This window comes from Rhinoraja longicauda, chromosome 23 (assembly GCF_053455715.1).
Source record: "Rhinoraja longicauda isolate Sanriku21f chromosome 23, sRhiLon1.1, whole genome shotgun sequence".
In the NCBI taxonomy this organism is placed as follows: Eukaryota; Metazoa; Chordata; class Chondrichthyes; order Rajiformes; family Arhynchobatidae; genus Rhinoraja; species Rhinoraja longicauda.
In genome coordinates, this window is record NC_135975.1 from 4,255,062 (window position 1) to 4,275,709 (window position 20,648).

The 20,648-nt window shown below is 47.9% G+C and overlaps 1 protein-coding gene across 5 annotated transcripts in view; it reads left to right on the plus strand.

The window, feature by feature from the left end:
• The window catches only part of celf2 (cugbp, Elav-like family member 2), a 714,069-nt gene that overhangs the window by 89,987 nt on the left and 603,434 nt on the right, over positions 1–20,648 (plus strand). For 4 of the 5 annotated variants that reach the window (XM_078419503.1, XM_078419505.1, XM_078419504.1 and 1 more), the window contains one exon: positions 2,339–2,403. The gene's annotated coding sequence lies outside the window, so the exon portion shown is untranslated. Of the gene's footprint in view, positions 1–2,083; positions 2,105–2,338; positions 2,404–20,648 lie in introns of those variants that run through there. The other variant, XM_078419506.1, reaches the window with a different exon arrangement.

Here is a 20,648-nt window from a genome sequence, read left to right on the forward strand (position 1 = left end):
GCCTTGTATCGTCTGCCCGATGGTAGAAGTTCGAACAGACTGTTGCAGGGGTGTGAAGAGTCTTTGTGGATGCTGGTGGCTTTGTCTCTTTGTCTCTTCCCTCCGCAGATGCTGCCTGATCAGCTGAGTTCCTTCAGCCCTTTGATTTCAAAATGGGCTTGCTATTAATGAATGCTGGAATAACTCCGTGATCCAGGCAGCATCTCTGAAGAAAATGGATGGCCCATCCGTAGTTAGTCTGGCCTAATTTAGAGATTCAGCGCGGAAGCCCACCGAGTCCATGCCATCCAGTGATCCCTGTCTAACACTATCCGATACGCTAGGCACAATTTTAAACTGAACCCAATTAACCTGCAACCCTGTAGGTCTTTGGAGTGTGGGAGGAAACCGGAGCACCCGGAGAAAACCCACGCAGATCACGGGGAGAACGCACAAACCCCTTACAGACAGCACGCATAGTCCAGAGTCTAAACCGGGTCTCTGACGTGGTAAGGCAGCAACTCAACCGCCGCGCCATCGCACCGCCCAAAGATCACCGAGGGCGTGCAGCGTAGGTTTACGAGGTTAATTCCCGGAATGGCGGGACTGTCGTATGTTGAAAGACTGGAGCGACTAGGCTTGTATACACTGGAATTTAGAAGGATGAGAGGAGATCTTATCGAAACGTATAAGATTATTAAGGGTTGGACACGTTAGAGGCAGGAAACATGTTCCCAATGTTGGGGGATTCCAGAACCAGGGGCCACAGTTTAAGATAAGGGGTAGGCCATTTAGAACTGAGATGAGGAAAAACTTTCAGTCATTGTGATTTTTGTAGAGAGTTGTGAATCTGTGGAATTCTCTGCCTCAGAAGGCAGTGGAGGCCAATTCTCTGAATGCATTCAAGAGAGAGCTAGATAGGGCTCTTAAGGATAGCGGAGTCAGGGGATATGGGGAGAAGGCAGGAACGGGGTACTGATTGAGAATGATCAGCCATGATCACATTGAATGGCGGTGCTGGCTCGAAGGGCCGAATGGCCTCCTCCTGCACCTATTGTCTATTGTCTATTGTCTATTGTCCTCGACCATATCATAGCTCATCTCTGCCTCCTAATCCCATTATCCTGCCTTCTCCCCATAACCCTTGACACATGTTCTAATCAAGAATTTGTCTATCTCTGCCTTAAAAATATCCACTGACTTGGCCTCCACAGCCCTCTATGGCAATGAGTTCCACAGATTAACTACTCTCTGACTAAAGAAGTTCAATAGACAATAGACAATAGACAATAGGTGCAGGAGTAGGCCATTCGGCCCTTCGAGCCAGCACCGTCATTCAATATGATCATGGCTGATCATCCTGCCACGCTTTAAAGACGTACAGGTTTGTAGGTTAATTGCTGGGGTTTGTATACTTGGCATAGTTGCAAATTGTCCCTAGTGTGTGCAGAATAGTGTTAGTGTGCGGGGATCGCTGGTCGGCGCGGACTTGTCGTGCCGAAGGGGCCTGTTTCCGCGCTGTGTCTCTAACTAAAGCAAACGAAGTAAACACTATCACCTATCCCACAGCCAACAATGGACCGTTGTGGGTTCCACCTTTCCTTAATCGTCGTTACATATATTTGCATATCTTTCATTCATTTGCTCTATTTCACAAAATGCTGAGTAACTCAGCGGGTCAGGCAGCATCTCAGGAGAGAAAGGATGGGTGACGTCTCGGGTCGAGACCCTTCTTCAGACAGAAGAAGGGGCTCGACCCGAAACGTCACCCATTCCTTCTCTCCTGAGATGCTGCCTGACCCGCTGAGTTACTCCAGCATTTTGTGAAATAAATTCCTTCGATTTGTACCAGCATCTGCAGTTATTTTCTTACATTAATTTGTTCCACGTCACCGTCTATATCTCCCGGTTCCCTCGCCCCCGACTCTCGGTCTGAATGAAGGGTCTCGACCCGAAACGTCACCCACTCCTTCTCTCCAGAGATGCTGCCTGACCCGCTGAGTGACTCCAGCTTTTTGTGCTGCCTTTATTGTGTGGGATTGGGGATGGAGGGCGTATTTGGAAACTTGTTGCACTGTGAATTTACTGCGACTACCCTTATTATAATGGGGAGGGAACACGACAGGTAGGTCTAAAATCCAGCGGAGGGAGAGAGAGAGAGAGAGAGAGAGAGAGAGAGAGGGGCGGAACAGGTTGATGTGTGAGAGAGACAGAAAATCAAATCGACGACCAGCCCTCCCCTGTGTGTGTGTGTGGGAGTGTGTGTGTGTGTGTGTGGTATAGAGAGGCAGAGTGGAGGACTGTGGAAGGAATCCGGAGAGCGAATTTTTAACCGTCTTGAATTTGTTTCCTGGTCTAGGATATAATCCAAATTCCAACAGTGGATCGGCCTTTCAGAGTGACATTCCTCTGAACTCCAGTCTGGTAGGACAAATGAATTTATTCTGCTCCTCTGCTTGTTTTCTTGCATCGTTGTACACCGCACCAAGCGTAGAGAAGTGGGGAGAGTGTCGGCTTTTCACCAGCACCCAGGGACAGGGTGCTGGGGGGGGGGGGGGGGGGGAGAGAGAGAGAGAGAGAGAGAGAGAGGAGAGAGAGAGAGAGAGAGAGGAGAGAGAGATGAGAGAGAGAGAGAGAGAGAGAGAGAGAGAGAGAGAGAGAGAGAGAGAGAGAGAGAGAGAGAGAGAGAGAGAGAGAGAGAGAGAGAGAGAGAGAGAGAGAGAGAGAGAGAGAGAGAGAGAGAGAGAGAGAGAGAGAGATGACACTGGGGGTGTCTGCTTTCTCTCTCTCTGTCTGTGTGTGTGTCTCTCTCTGTCTCTCTCTCTGTGTCTCTCTCTGTCTCTCTCACTCTCTGTCTCTCTCTCTCTGTCTCTCTATGTCTCTCTATCTCTCTCTCTGTCTCTACTTCTCTCTCTCTCTCTCTCTGTCTCTTTCTGTGTGTGTCTCTCTCTCTCTATGTCTCTCTCTCTCTCTCTCTCTCTGCCTGTCTGTCTCTCTCTCTCTCTCTGTGTATGTCTCTCTCTCTATCTGTCTCTGTCTCTCTCTCTCTCTCTCTCTCTCTCTCTCTCTCTCTCTCTCTCTCTCTCTCTCGGTGTGTCTCTCTCTCTATCTGTGTGTGTGTCTCTGTGTGTGTGTGTGTCTCTCTCTCTCTCTCTGTCTCTGTGTCTCTCTGTGTCTCTCTGTCTCTCTCTGTGTCTGTGTGTGTGTCTCTCTGTCTCTGTCTCTGTCTCTCTCTTTCTCCCCTCCCCTCTCCTCCCTCTCTCTCCACTCCTCCCACATTGTCTCTGTATCTCTGTACACCAATGCACAATTAGCAATAGCGATCTTTCACCGCTTTTCACAGAGTGAATGGTTTCAGTCACTCTGGTGCGTGTGTGTGTGTGTGTGTGTGTGTGTGCGCGTACCTGTGTGTGTGCGTACCTGTGTGTGTGCGTATCTGTGTGTGCGTGTACCTTTGTGTGTGTGTGTGTGTACCTGTGTTTGTGTGTATACGTGTGTGTACCTGTGTGTGTGTGTACCTGTGTTTGTGTGTGTGTGTACCTGTGTTTGTGTGTATACGTGTGTGTACCTGTGTGTGTGTGTACCTGTATGTGTGTGTGTACGTAGCTGTGTGTGTGTGTACCTGTATGTGTGTGTGTGTGTACCTGTGTTTGTGTGTATACGTGTGTGTACCTGTGTGTGTGTGTACCTGTATGTGTGTGTGTACGTAGCTGTGTGTGTGTGTACCTGTATGTGTGTGTGTGTGTGTACCTGTGTTTGTGTGTATACGTGTGTGTACCTGTGTGTGTGTGTGTGTACCTGTATGTGTGTGTGTACGTAGCTTTCCATTCATTTCTAATGTTGATTTAATTGGTTGTCTGAAGTCCATCACTCTTGAATTGGGTTTTGTGAGTGTGCGTGTGCGTTAGTGTGTGTGTATGTGTATGTGTATGTGTGTGTGCCTTAGTGTTTGTGTGTGTGTGTGCGTGTGCCTTAGTGTTTGTGTGTGTGCGTGCGTGTGCCTTAGTGTTTGTGTGTGTGTGTGCGTGTGCCTTAGTGTTTGTGTGTGTGTGTGCGTGTGTGTGTGTGTATACATTTGTGTGTGTGTGTGTGCGTGTGAAATTTGCTACCATTAGTGAGGATGACTTTTAGCACCAAGGCAAGCTGATATTCTACCCGACCTTTTATTAAACAACTTTTCAAGATGCGATTTCTATCTGAGGAATGCCACTAAACGGTTTCTTGTTTCAGTTTATTTTGTAGCAGAGAGAGAGAGAGAGAGAGAGAAAGGAAAAAATATAAGATTTTCTTAACACGCGTTGCTGCCGGCTGTAATCTGTGGATCTGAGCCCCACTCTATTTCAGCCTCTCTAGTGTATACGTACCGCTGTTAAAATCACATTCTGAGACACATAAACATCGCTGCAATGTACCCGGGCTGTATCGCCGTGCCTTTCCTTGTCAGAAGCAGTGCAAGGGAATGAATGAACCAAAGGAACCAAATCTTTTTCTCCCTGTGCCAACCAACTCTATTATCAAGTGTTTTTTTCGTTGTAGCAAATGGGTACTTGTTGGAACTAGGGTTGCCAACTGTCCCGTATTAGCCGGGACATCCCTTATTTTGGGCCAAATGGGTTTGTCCCGTACGGGACCGCCCTTGTCCCGTATTAGTAGGGTTGCCAACTTCCTCGCTCCCAAATAAGGGACAAAGGGTGACGTCGCCGCCCCCGCGCCCCACGTGACCTCACCCAGCCAGTTGGCCACGTGCTCCCGCCCCACCAACGGCGGCAGGAAGCTGGCAACCCTCGTTGGAACTCAACCCTGCACAGAGTGGACGTGGAGAGGATGTTTCTGCTAGTGGGAGAGTCTCGGACCAGAGGGCACAGCCTCAGAATAAAAGGACGTACCTTGAGAAAGATAAGGAGGGATTTCTCTAGTCAGAGGGTGGTGAATCTGTGGAACTCATTGCCACAGAAGGCTGTCGAGGCCAAGTCAATGGTTATTGTTTATGGTGGAGATGGATAGACTCATGATTAATACGGGTGTCAGAGATTATGTGGAGATGACAGGAGAATGGGGTTGGGAGGGAGAGATAGATCAGCCATGATTGAATGGCGGAGCAGACTTAATTTGCATCTATCACTTATGATCTTCTTGCAGAACTAAAAGGGGAGGGAGAAGGATTGCCAGTACCAGTTGCATGAATTATTCCCAGTAAGACTGTGAATATCATACACGAGAAAGAAATAAACTGTGTTCCCGTTTTAATAAACCATCGGATATGTATGTATCTGTTGAGTCTGAAGAAGGGTCTTGACCCGAAACGTCACCCATTCCTTCTCTCCAGAGATGCTGCCTGACCCGCTGAGTTACTCCAGCACTATGTGCCGATCTTATGTTTATGTTAGGTGTTGTGCTGCTTTGCAAGTAAACATTTCATTGTTCTGCCTGGGACATTTGACAATAAAACACTCTTTTTTTTTCTTTTTTTTAATTTAAATTTTTTTTTGAAAGCAATAGACAATAGACAATAGACAATAGGTGCAGGAGTAGGCCATTCAGCCCTTCGAGCCAGCACCGCCATTCAATGCGATCATGGCTGATCACTCTCAAGCAGTACCCCGTTCCTGCCTTCTCCCCATACCCCCTCACTCCGCTATCCTTAAGAGCTCTATCCAGCTCTCTCTTGAAAGCTTCCAACGAACTGGCCTCCACTGCCTTCTGAGGCAGAGAATTCCACACCTTCACCACTCTCTGACTGAAAAAGTTCTTCCTCATCTCCGTTCTAAATGGCCTACCCCTTATTCTTAAACTGTGGCCCCTTGTTCTGGACTCCCCCAACATTGGGAACATGTTTCCTGCCTCTAATGTGTCCAATCCCCTAATTATCTTATATGTTTCAATAAGATCCCCCCTCATCCTTCTAAAGCATATGTACAAATAATAATAAACGACAAACTGGTTATAGAATTCTTACATAGCTTCAATTTTTAAATTTTAAAAGAAAAAATAAAGATGAAAAGAGACTGGGAAAAAAAAGACTATAAACCAAAGGAGAGAAAGCAAAGAAATAAGAGAGTTACAAATATAAAGATTATGGTGATAGATCGGGGAGTTAATGAGTATAGTTGTACATCCAACCCTAAACTCAAGTTTTAACTTTAGTTTTAAATTTTAGTTTTGTAGACAAACCCATTTAGTTTTTTTAAAAATTCAATAAATGGAGACCATATTTTAAAAAACACATCTGGTTTTGTCAATTAAGGCAAACCTTATTTTTTCCAAATACAAGGTCTCGGTCATTTCCGTAATCCACATTTTAATTGTGGGGGGTTAGACGATAAACCACTCTTGACTATATCGACGACACAGCCACTTATTGAAACCGAAGATAGATACAAAAAGCTGGAGTAACTCAGTGGGATGGGCAGCATCTCCGGAGAGAAGGAATGGGCGATGTCTCGGGCCGAGATCCATCTTCGCTCCAGAGATGCGGCCTGTCCCGCTGAGTTACTCCAGCTTTTGATGTTTTATGTGCTAGTTACTTATTTATTTATTATTCTTTAATGGATTTTTATCATTTGGTGTTACATTGTGAGCCAGATGCAACGGAATTTCGTTCAAATATGCACTCGTCTGGTGCATGGTTTTGAATGACAATAAATAGACAATAGGTGCAAGAGGAGGCCATTCAGCCCTTCGAGCCAGCACCGCCATTCAATGTGATCATGGCTGATCATTCTCAATCAGTACCCCGTTCCTGCCTTCTCCCCATACCCCCTGACTCCGCTATCCTTAAGAGCCCTATCTAGCTCTATAAAGTTATATTCATTCATTCATTCATTCATTCATACTCAAAGTTCAAATCGCTGGGGTGTAAGCAGCCCAAGCGAAATATGAGGTGCTGTTCCTCCAATTTGCGTTGGGCCTCACACTGGCAATGGAGGAGGCCCAGGACAGAAAGGTCAGTATGGGAGTGGGAGGGGGAGTTAAAGTGTTTAATCCATTGAGCACTGATGGGTAAACATGGGGTCAGTGTAGGTTCAGCGCTTGTTGTACACTGGTGTCAGCACTCCCGACAAGAGCTAAATCTTATGGTATTTATCACAAGAATACTTCAATAGGCCTCAGCGTCTCTTCGAACATGCTGTGGTTGAGTGCTGACACAGTGATTCTGAACACCACAGGATTTGGCTACCAAGGAACAAAACTTACTTGGAAATATGTAGGAAGGAACTGCAGATGCTGGTTTAAATCGAAGGTAGACACAAAAATGCTGGAGTAACTCAGCGGGACAGGCAGCATGTCTGGAGAGAAGGAATGGGTGACGATTCCGGTCGAGACCCTTCTTCAGTCTCGACCCAAAACGTCACCAATTCCTTCTCTCCAGAGATGATGCCTGTCCTGCTGAGTTACTCCAGCATTTTGTGTCCGCCTTCACTTGGACATATCTTCTTTAAACCCTGACCAGAGAAGGGGGACTCGGGTAAAAGTATACGTTCACCAGTACACATTTTATTTTACAAAAATGAATTCATTCAATTATTAACAATAATAATATTTACTACATTTACTAATAATATTTAATAATTTACGGTGAAGGGGAGAAGATTTAATAGGAATCTGAAGGGCAACTTTTTGACACAAAGGGTGGTGGGTGTATGGAACGAGCTGCCAGAGGAGGTAGTTGAGGCAGGGACTATCCCAATGTTTAAGAAACATTTAGACAGGTACATGGATAGGACGGGTTTAGAGGGATATGGGCCAAACTCAGGCAGGTGGGACTAGTGTAGATGGTGCATGTTGGCCGGTGTGGGCAGGTTGGGCCGAAGGGCCTGTTTCCACACTGTATCAGTCTGACTGTGGGACTGAAGTGGAGCCGGAAAGCAAGGAGCAGCCCCTTCAATCACTCTCAGAGGGTCGGCAAGCTCACACACTCCATGTACACTGTTGGCGGACTGGGCGAGGATGTTCGCTCACTCTTTGCAACATAAATTGTGGGCTTCCTTTTGACATTTCTGCCACGGATTTAATTTGCCCCGTCTGCGAGAGAGGTGGAACAGACGGAGAAGTGTGGGCGGTCACGAGTGAAAGGAAACTGCAAGTGGTTAAGTCCCACCAGGAGATCGCGATATGGGTCACCCTATTGGAAGACAGGTTTACGGGGACTGGAAGCAGAGTCTAATTTAGGCCGTTCGCTCGTAAGAGCTTCATCCTTCTTTGACTTTGTACGTTATACACACACGCGTGCGCACACGCACACGCACGCACATGCACAGACATACGCACAGGCACACGCAGACACACGCACATGCACGGACAAACGCGCACACAAACACGCGCACAGACACACGGACACTCAGAGACACGCGCACACAGAGAAACACGCACGCAGAGAAACACGCACTCAGAGAGACACGCACGCAGACACGCGCACGCAGAGAAACACGCACGCAGAGAAACACGCACTCAGAGAGACACGCACGCAGACACGCGCACGCAGAGAAACACGCACGCAGAGAAACACGCACTCAGAGAAACACGCACGCAGAGAGACACGCACGCAGACACGCGCACGCAGAGAAACATGCACGCAGACACGCGCACGCAGAGAAACACACACGCAGAGAAACACGCACTCAGAGAAACACGCACGCAGAGAGACACGCACGCAGACACGCGCACGCAGAGAAACACGCACGCAGAGAAACACGCACTCAGAGAAACACGCACGCAGAGAGACACGCACGCAGACACGCGCACGCAGAGAAACATGCACGCAGACACGCGCACGCAGAGAAACACACACGCAGAGAAACACGCACGCAGAGAAACACGCACATAGAGAAACACGCACGCAGAGAAACACGCACGCAGAGAAACACGCACATAGAGAAACACGCACACAGAGAAACACGCAAATAGAGAAACACGCACGCAGAGAAACGCGCACTCAGAGAAACACGCACGCAGAGAAACACGCACATAGAGAAACACGCACATGGACACTCTTTCTCTGCAAATACAGACAAAGAGTAAGGCAATATATGGTGAGAGTTGGTGTTTACTCGGTGATGTTGCAGAGTACTGGCCACCAGACCTGTGAGATGATATTATTTCCCCTGAGAAAGCGTGCGGCACAGAGATGATATCCGGTCTTGGAAATATAAATTGAGGGGCAGGGAAGGGAAGGGAAGCTATTTAACCACCAGCTCTTGGAGAAGCGGAGACTGTGAATGAGCTAATAAATGCTCCAAAACGAACGGAGAGGATTTGATGAAATCCACCCTGACAACTAGATCAGATAGAACATAGAGCACAGAACAGCACAGCGCAGGAACACAGGCAGCATGGCGGAACAGCGGTGTGGAATCCTTTGCTTGCACACCTTGCCCAGGTATGCAAATAGTCGCCCATGAAGGGCGCTTACAAAGTTACAAATTGCCCCCCCCTGCCCCAGTTCCCCCTTGTTCTCCCCCCCCCCCTCCCCTTCCCCCCTCCCTCACAGCCACCCCCTCACGCCTGGTCCCTATTGTCCATTGTAGAGTTGCTGCCTCACAGCGGCAGAGACCCTGGTTCGATCCCAACTATGGGTGCTGTCTGTTCGGAGTTTGTACGTTCTCCCCGTGACCTGCATGGGTTTTCTCTGGGAGCTCCGGTTTCCTCCCACGTTTCAAAGACGTACAGGTTTGTACGGTAATTGACTTTGGTAAGAATTGTAAATTGTCCCTGGTGTGTGTGTTGGATAGTGCTGGTGTACGAGGTGGTCGCTAGTCGGTGTGGAGACAGTGAGCTGAAGGGCCTGTTTCCATGCTGTAGCTCTGGTCTAAACTAAAACTAAACTGAGACAACGCAAATTGAATGAACAGCACCTCATATTGGGCAGCTTACACCCCAGCGGTATGAATATTGAAGATAGAGACAAAATGCTGGAGTAACTCAGCGGGACGGGCAGCATCTCTGGAGAGAAGGAATAACAATAGACAATAGACAATAGGTGCAGGAAGAGGCCATTCGGCCCTTCGAGCCAGCACCGCCATTCAATGTGATCACGGCTGATCATTCTCAATCAGTACCCTGTTCCTGCCTTCTCCCCATACCCCCCTGACTCCGCTATCCTTAAGAGCTCTATCCAGCTCTTTCTTGAATGCATTCAGAGAATCGGCCTCCACTGCCTTCTGAGGCAGAGAATTCCACAGATTCACAACTCTCTGACTGAAAAAGGTTTTTCCTCATCTCCGTTCTAAATGGCCTACCCCTTATTCTTAAACTGTGGCCCCTGGTTCTGGACTCCCCCAACATTGGGAACATGTTTCCTGCCTCTAACGTGTCCAACCCCTTAATAATCTTATACGTTTCGATAAGATCTCCTCTCATCCTTCTAAATTCTAGTGTATACAAGCCTAGTCGCTCCAGTCTTTCAACATATGATAGTCCCGCCATTCCGGGAATTAACCTAGTAAACCTACGCTGCACGCCCTCATGGGTAACATCTCGGGTCGAGACCTGGTATGAATATTGATTTCTCTAACTTCAAGTAATCCTTGCAGACCCTCTCTCCCCCACCCAATTTGTCCTGCTAGTTTCACTGTTTGTACCCTTTGTTATCACCTCTTCCACAGCCAACAATGGACCACTGTGGGCTCCACCATTCCTTTGTCATCATTGCCGGCTCTGATTTGGTCTGTGGCTTTTTCATACCTCTCGTTTCCCTCTCCCCCTGACTCATAAGGGTCTCGGACCGAAACGCCACCCATTCCTTTTCTGCATGCTGACTAAACTAATGTTGGAACAAGAGAGTGTTCATTTCTGATCTTTAGTGTAGTGTAGGGAAAGGAACAAACACAAATATAAATTGAGTCTGAGTAGGGTCTCGGTTCTGGCTCGAAGGGCCGAATGGCCTACTCCTGCACCTATTTTCTATGTTTGAAATGTCACCTGTTCCTTTTCTCCAGAGGTGCTGCGTAACTCGCTGAGTTGCTCCAGTGTTTTGTGTCTATCTTCAAAGTAGACTAAAAGTTTTTAACATCAAGACTCAAAAATGCCTTGACTGAGCTCAATAATCTATGCTGACTTCCCAGCGCAGTTTGAGGGGATTGCTATGGCTCCTGGAGAGAGTTGACTCCTGATGCCTTTTGACATACATACCCGCTGACTAACGTTGCTAAACCAGATGGCCTTGTTAGCTGTGAGATCTTTGTGAGAATTCACTTGAGCGCATGTTCTGTGTTAGAATCATAATCATACTTTATTGGCCAAGTATGTTTTGCAACATACAAGGAATTTGATTTGCCACACAGTCATACTAATAAAAAGCAACAAGACACATAAAGTACATTTTAACATGAACATCCACCACAGTAACTCCTCCACATTCCTCACTGTGATGGAAGGCACAAAATAGTTCAGTCTCTTCCCTTCTTCGTCCTCGGGGGGCCTCGAGCCCTCTGTTGACGGGACGATCTTGCCCCCCATAGACGGAGGTCAGGCCCTCCGGGGTGATAAAGATCCCCCATCTAGGGGGATCTCAGCTCTGCCCCGCCGGGCGATCGGACCCCGGGTCGGGGCTGGTCGAACCTCCTGCGGCTTGGAGCTTCCCGACATCAGTCTCTACCCGAGACTGCGAGCTCCGCGACGGGGGAATCCGCAGGCCGCGGTCGGAGCGTGGATCCCCAGGCACGGGATCGCAGGCTCCGATGGTAGGTCCACAACCCCGCCAGTGGGGCTCAAAGTCAGTCTCGAGTGAGGCCGCCAGCTCCACGAAGTTGGGCCGCAGAGCGACCAGAGATACGATCCGGAAAACAATCGTATCTCCGGCAAGGTCAGAGATTGGAAAAAGTTTCCCCCCGGCCCCCTCCCCCACATAAAACAAACCAGAGAACATTAACACAAACTTTTTAAAACATACTAAAAATAACAAAAAGGACGAAAAGACAGACAGACTGTTGGCGAAGCTGCCATCGCTGACGACGCCACCTGGTGGAATGCAGTGAGCATACTGAGCGTACCATAAAGGGATATTATCAGCTGTGAACACCTTGGCCAACATTGCACATGTAAGTACATGTTTTTTTTAGGGGCATTTTAAATGGAAAGTCCATGCATTTTTTGGGGGCTCTGATATGTTCTGAAGTCGGAGGTGCAGAGGGACTTGGGAGTGCTGGTGTCGGATTACCTAAAAGTTAACTTGCAAGTCGAATCAGTAGTAAGGAAGACAAATGCAATGCTAGCGTTTTACTGGCTTTACCTTGCACTAAACGTTATTCCTTTATCATGTGTCTGTAAACTGTGGACGGCTCGATTAGACAATAGACAATAGACAATGGGTGCAGGAGGAGGCCATTCGGCCCTTCGAGCCAGCACCGCCATTCAATGTGATCATGGCTGATCATTCTCAATCAGTACCCCGTTCCTGCCTTCTCCCCATACCCCCTGACTCCGCTATCCTTAAGAGCTCTATCTAGCTCTCTCTTGAATGCATTCAGAGAATTGGCCTCCACTGCCTTCTGAGGCAGCGAATTCCACAGATTCACAACTCTCTGACTGAAAAAGTTTTTCCTCATCTCCGTTCTAAATGGCCTACCCCTTATTCTTAAACTGTGGCTCCTTGTTCTGGACTCCCCCAACATTGGGAACATTGTAGTCATGTATTGTCTTTCCGTTGAATAGTTAGCTCGCAACAAAAGCTTTTCCCTGTACCTCTGTACACGTAACAATAAACTGAACTAAACTGAGCTAATTAAACTAAGAGAGGACTAGAATATAAAAACAGGGATATAATGCTGAGGCTTTAGAGGGCACTGGTCAGACCGTACTTGGAGTGTTGCCAGCAGTTTTGGGCCCCCATATCTGAGGAAGGATGTGCTGGCTCTGGAGAGGGTCCAGAGGAGGTTTACGAGAACGATCCCAGGAATGAGTGGGTTAACATACGATGAGCGTCTGACGGCACTGGGCCTGTACTCGCTGGAGTTTAGAAGGATGAGGGGGGCCTCATTGAAACATCAAATGATGAAAGGCTTGGATGGAGTGGATGTGGAGAGGATGTTTCCTCTAGTGGGAGAGTCTAGGACCAGAGGTCACAGCCTCAGAATTAAAGGACGTATTTTTAGGAAGGGGATGAGGAATTTCTTTAGTCAGAGGGTGATGAATCTGTGAAATCCATTGGCACAGAAGGCTGTGGAGGCCGTCAATGGATATTTTTAAGGCAGACAGTGACAGATTCTTGATTAGTACGGGTGTCGGGGGTTATGGGGAGAAGGCAGGAGAATGGGGTTGAGAGAGAAAGATAGATCAGCCATGATTGAATGGTGGAGTAGACTAGATGGGCCGAATGGTCTAATTCTGCTCCAATAACTTATGAACGTGTGTCATTGTGAATGTTCTGCTTTGCGTTTCGTCATGTCACAAACGCAATGTCCCTTCACAAAAGGGGAGCAAGGAATCGGGAATCAGTGCAGGGCTTTCTTCTGCAAATAAGAAAAGTGCTGGGGGAATTCAGCAGACCAGACAGCATGTGTGGAGGGAAATGAGCAGATGACATATCAGATCAGGATTCTTGCTTGTTTAGACAATAGACAATAGACAATAGACAATAGACAATAGACAATAGACAATAGGTGCAGGAGGAGGCCATTTGGCCCTTCGAGCCAGCACCGCTATTCAATGTGATCATGGCTGATCATTCTCAATCAGTACCCCGTTCCTGCCTTCTCCCCATACCCCCTGACTCCGCTATCCTTAAGAGCTCTATCCAGCTCTCTCTTGAATGTATTCAGAGAATTGGCCTCCACTGCCCTCTGAGGCAGAGAATTCCACAGATTCACAACTCTCTGACTAAAAAAGTTTTTCCTCATCTCTGTTCTAAATGGCCTACCCCTTATTCTTAAACTGTGGCCCCTGGTTCTGGACTCCCCCAACATTGGGAACATGTTTCCTGCCTCTAACATGTCCAACCCCTTAATAATCTTATACGTTTCGATAAGATCCCCTCTCATCCTCCTAAATTCCAGTGTATACAAGCCTAGTCGCTCCAGTCTTTCAACATATGACAGTCCCGCCATTCCGGGAATTAACCTGGTGAACCTACGCTGCACGCCCTCAATAGCAATAGAAGGAGCGGGTGACGTTTTGGGTCGAGACCGATGCTTCAGACTGATGCGATGGTCTGGGCTGCGTCCACAATTCTGTGCAGTCTCTCGCGGTCTGCCTGACCCGCTGAGTTACCCCAGCTCTTTGTGTCTATCTCAAGCAAGATCAGGCAGGTAAGAAACAAATCACGTCACAAGGCAGTCAGGTTAACATGCAGCATGTCCAGTCTGTGAATTGCCGCTCATTACAGTCTGGTAATGTGGCTACAGGTCAACCAGCAGTTTGATCAAATTACAAGTACATGCATTGGCCTTGTGCTACAATAATAAATCAATTGCTTGCAATTGTTATTAATGCTGCTCCAAACAGCCCATACGTGCTTGTGTTTTATTACAGAACTTTGCTGGTTTTCACAATGTTATGTTGCACGCACGATTGCATTTTATCTGCACGGTGGCGCAGCGGTAGAGTTGCTGCCTCACAGCGCCAGAGACCCGGGTTCCATCCTGACCACGGGTGCTGTCTGTATAGAGTTTGTACCTTCCCCCAGTGACCTAAGTGGGTTTTCTCCGTTTCCTCTCACACTCCAAAGACGCACAGGTGTGTCGGTTAATTGGTTTTGTAAATTGTCCCTCGGGTGTAGGATAGTGCTAGAGTACAGGGATCGCTGGTCTGTGCGGGCACGTTGGGCTGAAGGACCTGGTTCCCACGCTCGATAACTCCATGACCCTATCATGGGTTGGTAACAAAGTGCTCATGTGCGTTCAACACATTAAAAAGATTTCACACATTAAAAAGATGCAGCTTGGAAACAAGACCTTCGGCCGTCTGAGTCCGCACCAGCCAGCGATCACCCTGTACACTTGCCCACGCCGACCAATATGCCCCTTCTACACTAGTCCCACCTGCCTGCATTTGGCCCATGTCCCTCCAAACCTGTCCTGACCACTGCTTCTTAAAAGTTGCAATAGTCCCTGCGAATGGGGCATGTTGTTCGGCATGGGGAGGTTGGGCCGAATGGCCTGTTTCCACCGTGTACAACTGTGACAATATTTGTTCTGGGTTCTGTCGAAGACTTTAATGGCAGTTTTTTTGTCATTTGGCGTAAGGGGCTGATATAGTTTTCCTTTCATTCAAAAGAAATTGCTGACATTTTTCCAGTTTAATGACGTATTATTTTTCTCCCTTAAGTAAAAGAGCAGTGTATATCATAAGACAATTGTATATTCTGCTGCACTGTTCTTGCAGAGTTGTGCATTGCAGTATTTGACAAACATTGTACACACATTGGGAGTAGGCACTGCTTGGAGGGTGGAGTTTGGTGGGACTCGTGTTAAACCAGCAGCACAATCTGTTCGTCTTTGCTATGTTTAGTTTAGTTTAGTTTAGAGATACAACGTGGAAACAGGCCCTTCTGCCCACAGTCTTAGAATAAAGGGAAGGCCATTTAAAACTGAGGTGAGAAAAAACGTTTTCACCCAGAGAGTTGTGAATTTGTGGAATTCTCTGCCACAGAGGGCAGTGGAGGCCAAATCACTGGATGGATTAAAGAGAGAGTTAGATAGAGCTCTAGGGGCTAGCGGAATCAAGGGATGCTCAGAAGGCAGTGGAGGCCAGTTCGTTGGATGCTTTCAAGAGAGAGCTGGATAGAGCTCTTAAGGATAGCGGAGTGAGGGGGTATGGGGGGAAGGCAGGAACGGGGTATTGATTGAGAGTGATCAGCCATGATCGCATTGAATGGCGGTGCTGGCTCGAAGGGCTGAATGGCCTACTCCTGCACCTATTGTCTATTGTCTATTGTCTATTGATATGGGGAGAAGGCAGGCGCGGGTTACTGATTGTGGATGATCAGCCATGATCACAATGAATGGCGGTGCTGGCTCGAAGGGCCAAATGGCCTCCTCCTGCACCTATTTTCTATGTTTCTATGTTTCTATGTTTCTACTTGTACCGAAGTACAGTGAAAAGGTTTTGTTCTTTACAGTGAAAGATAATACATGATTACAATGGAGCCATAGTGAGGCCCGCCGGAAATTGGAGGAACAGCACCTCATATTTCGCCTGGGCAGTTTGCAGCCCAGTGGTATGAACATCGACTTCTCCAACTTTACATAGTTCCTCTGTCCCTCTCTTCCCCTCCTCCTTCCCAGATCTCCCTCTATCTTCCTGTCTCCACCTATATCCTTCCTTTGTCCCGCCCCCCTTACATCAGTCTGAAGAAGGGTCTCGACCCGAAACGTCACCCATTCCTTCTCTCCCGAGATGCTGCCTGACCTGCTGAGTTACTCCAGCATTTTGTGAATAAATACCTTCGATTTGTACCAGCATCTGCAGTTATTTTCTTATATTACAATGGAGCCATTCACAGTGTATAGATACATCAGTGAACCAGCATCTGCAGTTGCTATTTATTTTACATTGCCTTGCATGGCAGAGTTGAAGACAGAAGTGAAGGAAGGGTTAACCGCAGTGAACTCTGTCCCATCGGGGAATGTGTGTGACTTTCTTGTGCAGGACTACCATACAATTAAAGACTGGATGTCAAAGCGCAGTGGAAAGAGGAGGAATAAGCTGGTTGTAACGCCATTGGGAAGTACCTGCCTGCTGGTTGCATCTGCTTGAACAGAAATGAAATTAGGGATGGATCAAAGAAAAGAGAGCACATGGCCGCTTGGCCTCTGCAAAGCTCTGAAGAGACTTGTGCGTTGTGGCACTTACCCGCACCCACTCTCGAGAAGAGGGCAGAGGTGGCACGGTGGTGCCGCTGTGGAGTTACTGCCTTATGGCCCCAGAGACCCGGGTACCATCCTGACTACGGGCGCTGTCTGCACAGAGTTTGCACGTTCTCCCCTGTGACCACGTGGGTTTTCTCCGGGTGCTCCGGTTTCCTCCCACACTCCAAAGACGCGCAGGTCTGTACGTTGATTGGCTTTGGTAAAGTCGTAAATTGTCCCTGGTGTGTGTGTGGGACGGTGTTGGTGTGCGGGGATCGCTGGTCGGCGTGGACTCGGTGGGCCGAAGAGCCTGTCGAGGATCGCTGGTCGGTGTAGACTCGGTGGGCCGAAGAGCCTGTCGAGGATCGCTGGTCGGTGTAGACTCGGTGGGCCGAAGAGCCTGTCGAGGATCGCTGGTCGGTGTAGACTCGGTGGGCCGAAGAGCCTGTTTCCGCGCTGCATCTCTAAACTAAACCAGAGCTGCCTTGAGTTGCAAGTGTGTGGAAGATCGTAATTCATAGAGGCCGAGGTGCATACAAGGAATTACTCCGGTTTACACATCGTTTTTCCAGTTGCCTTGGTTCCAGAGCCTTGCTGGATTATCTGAAAAGTGTGCAGTCAAGATTTACGAGGACGTTGGCAAGACTTCAAGGCCTGAGCTACACAGGGAGAGGTTGAGTAGGCTGGGACTTTATCCCGTGGAGGGTAGGAGGCTGAGCAGTGATCTTATAAAGGTGCACAAGATCATGAGAGGAATAGAAAGGATAAATGCTTGTTACCCGGAGTAGGGGAATCAAAAACCAGAGGACAAAGGTTTACGGTGAGGGAGGGAAAGGTTTAATGGGAACCTGAGGATTAACCTTTTTCACACAAAGGGTGGTGGGTGTGTGACACGAGCTGCTGGAGGAGGTAGTTGAGGCAGGGACTATAGGCAGCAGTCATCGTCATGGTTGCTATCCCTCGAGGTCGAGGATAATAGACAATAGACAATAGGTGCAGGAGGAGGCCATTCAGCCCTTCGAGCCAGCACTGCCATTCAATGTGATCATGGCTGATCATTCTCAATCAGTACCCCGTTCCTGCCTTCTCCCCATACCCCCTGACTCCGCTATCCTTAAGAGCTCTATCTAGCTCTCTCTCGAATGCATTCAGAGAATTGGCCTCCACTGCCTTCTGAGGCAGAGAATTTCACAGATTCACAACTCTCTGACTGAAAAAGTTTTTCCTCATCTCCGTTCTAAATGGCCTACCCCTTATTCTTAAACTGTGGCCCCTGGTTCTGGACTCCCCCAACATTGGGAACATGTTTCCTGCCTCTAACGTGTCCAACCCCTTAATAATCTTATACGTTTCGATAAGATCTCCTCTCATCCTTCTAAATTCCAGTGTATCTTAATTCAGCGAACTCATTGTTTCTAAAATATGCGGTTTTAAGTTATATGGGAGGATATTTTTATATCTATTTTTGATCGGTTCCATGCCAACAGCAGCTAAGGGTGTTCAATAGATCCCTAATGATGCTTCCACTCGAGGACAGTTAAAGTTGACATCATGAGATTAGCTTTAACATGAAGCTATCTGCACCTTACTATCAAAGGTCCCACGTCAGTTGTAAACTCGTCTCCTGTGAGCTGCCTTCAGCAGTAACCTCCTTACTCTGGGGAAGCGATGGGTAGAGAACCTTGCCAACTCTGAGACAGAGGCGATGCCATGTTAATAATAATAATAATAATAATAATATTCATTTATTGTCATTGCAACGAGTACAACGAAATTAAAAAATAGCAATCCTGACGGTGCGTAAAAACATATATGCAATAAATGCAAAACAAATAAATACAAACATATTAAATACAAATGTTTTAACAGTGTTGCCTAGTGCAGAAAGTAGTGTTCAGTTCTCGTATGGCCCTGGGGTGAAAACTGTTCTTAAGTCTGTTTGTTCGGGATTTGATCGACCTGAAACGTCGACCAGAGGGCAGATGAACAAACAGACGGTGGCCGGGGTGGGATGGATCTTTTATTATTTTGCCTGCTCTACTGAGGCAGCGTAGGCTGAACAGGTGCTCCAGGGAGGGCAGTGAGCAGCCGATGATCTTCTGGGCCGTCGTGATGACCCTCTGAAGGGCCTTCCTGTCCTTTTCTGAGCAGCTGGCATACCATGTGGTTATACAGTATGCCAGCACACTCTCGATGGAGCAGCGATAGAAGGACATCATGAGCTTCTCCTGCAGGTTGGTCTTCCTGAGGATCCTCAGGAAGTGGAGTCTCTGCTGTGCCTTCTTCACTGTGGTGATGGTGTTGGTAGACCAGGTAAGATCCTCTGCGATGTGCGTACCCAGGAACCTGAAAGCGGGTACCCTTTCCACACAGACCCCATTGATGTAGAGTGGGTCGTGTTCTGCACTGGTTTTCCTGAAGTCTATTATCGTGAAGGGAAGTCTGTGTCTCACACTGCGCCAAACATCGATGTCATAGAGGTCCACAGCTGACAACTGTCCGAGCAGCTGGCTCCTCTAATACGGACTCAACGCATCGATCTGTAAATTGATTTAGAGTCATCGAGTCGTACATTGTGGAAACAGGCCCTCCGGCCCAACCTGCCCACACCGGCCAACATGTACAGGGCATTGGTGAGACCACACCTGGAGTATTGCGTACAGTTTTGGTCTCCTAATCTGAGCAAATACATTCTTGCCATAGATGGAGTACAGAGAAGGTTCACCAGATTGATTCCTGGGATGGCAGGACTTTCATACGAAGAAAGACTGGATAGACTCGGCTTGTACTCGCTGGAATTTAGATGATTGAGGGGGGATCTTATAGAAACTTACAAAATTCTTAAGGGGTTGGACAGGCTAGATGCAGGAAGATTGTTCCCGATGTTGGGGAAGTCCAGAACAAGGGGTCACATTTTAAGGATAAGGGGGAAGTCTTTTAGGACCGAGATGAGAAAGTTTCTTTTTCACACACAGAGTGGTGAATCTGTGGAATTCTCTGCCACAGAAGGTAGTTGAGGCCAGTTCATTGGCTATATTTAAGAGGGAGTTAGATGTGGCCCTTGTGGCTAAAGGGATCAGGGGGTATGGAGAGAAGGCAGGTATGGGATACTGAATTGGATGATCAGCCATGATCATATTGAATGGCGGTGCAGGCTCGAATGGCCGAATGGCCTACTCCTGCACCTACTTTCTATGTTTCTATGTTTCTATCTGCACTAGTCCCACCTGCCTGTGTTTAGCCCATATCCCTCTAAACCTGTCCTATCCATGTACCTGTCTAAATGTCGCGACAGTCCCTGCCTCAACTACCTCCTCCGGCAGCTCATTCCATACACCCACCTCCCTTTGTGTGAAAACGTTACCCCTCAAGTTCCTATTCAATCTTTTTCCCCCATCACATTGAAACTTTGGCCTCTGGCCCTCAGTTCCCCTACTCCGGGCAAAAGACTGTGCGTCTACCCGATCTATTCCTCTCATGATTTAGCACACCTCTACGAGATCACCCCTCATCCTCCTGCGCTCCAAGGAACAGAGACCCCAGCTTGCTCAACCTCTCCCTGGAGCTCAGGCAATCGAGTCCTGGCAACTTCCTCGTAAATCCTCTCTGCGCCCTTTCCAGCCTGGCAGCGTTCGGCAGCAACTTACATTGGTTGCGAGCCGTCTGAACGCCACAACTACCTGCTTGTAGTGTTGGGATTTGCACAGAAAAAAACCAACGTGTCTTTTCGTCTCTGCACATCCAGAGAAATGTACTGAAAGGGGCTAGTTAATTCACACGAGGAAAGGAATTGTGTGGACCATCTGATTTTCCCCTGGTAGTCCGATCTCCCTCTCTGGACAATCGTAATTCCAAGTAATTTGTGAAAGAAATAAGAGCCATATTTTA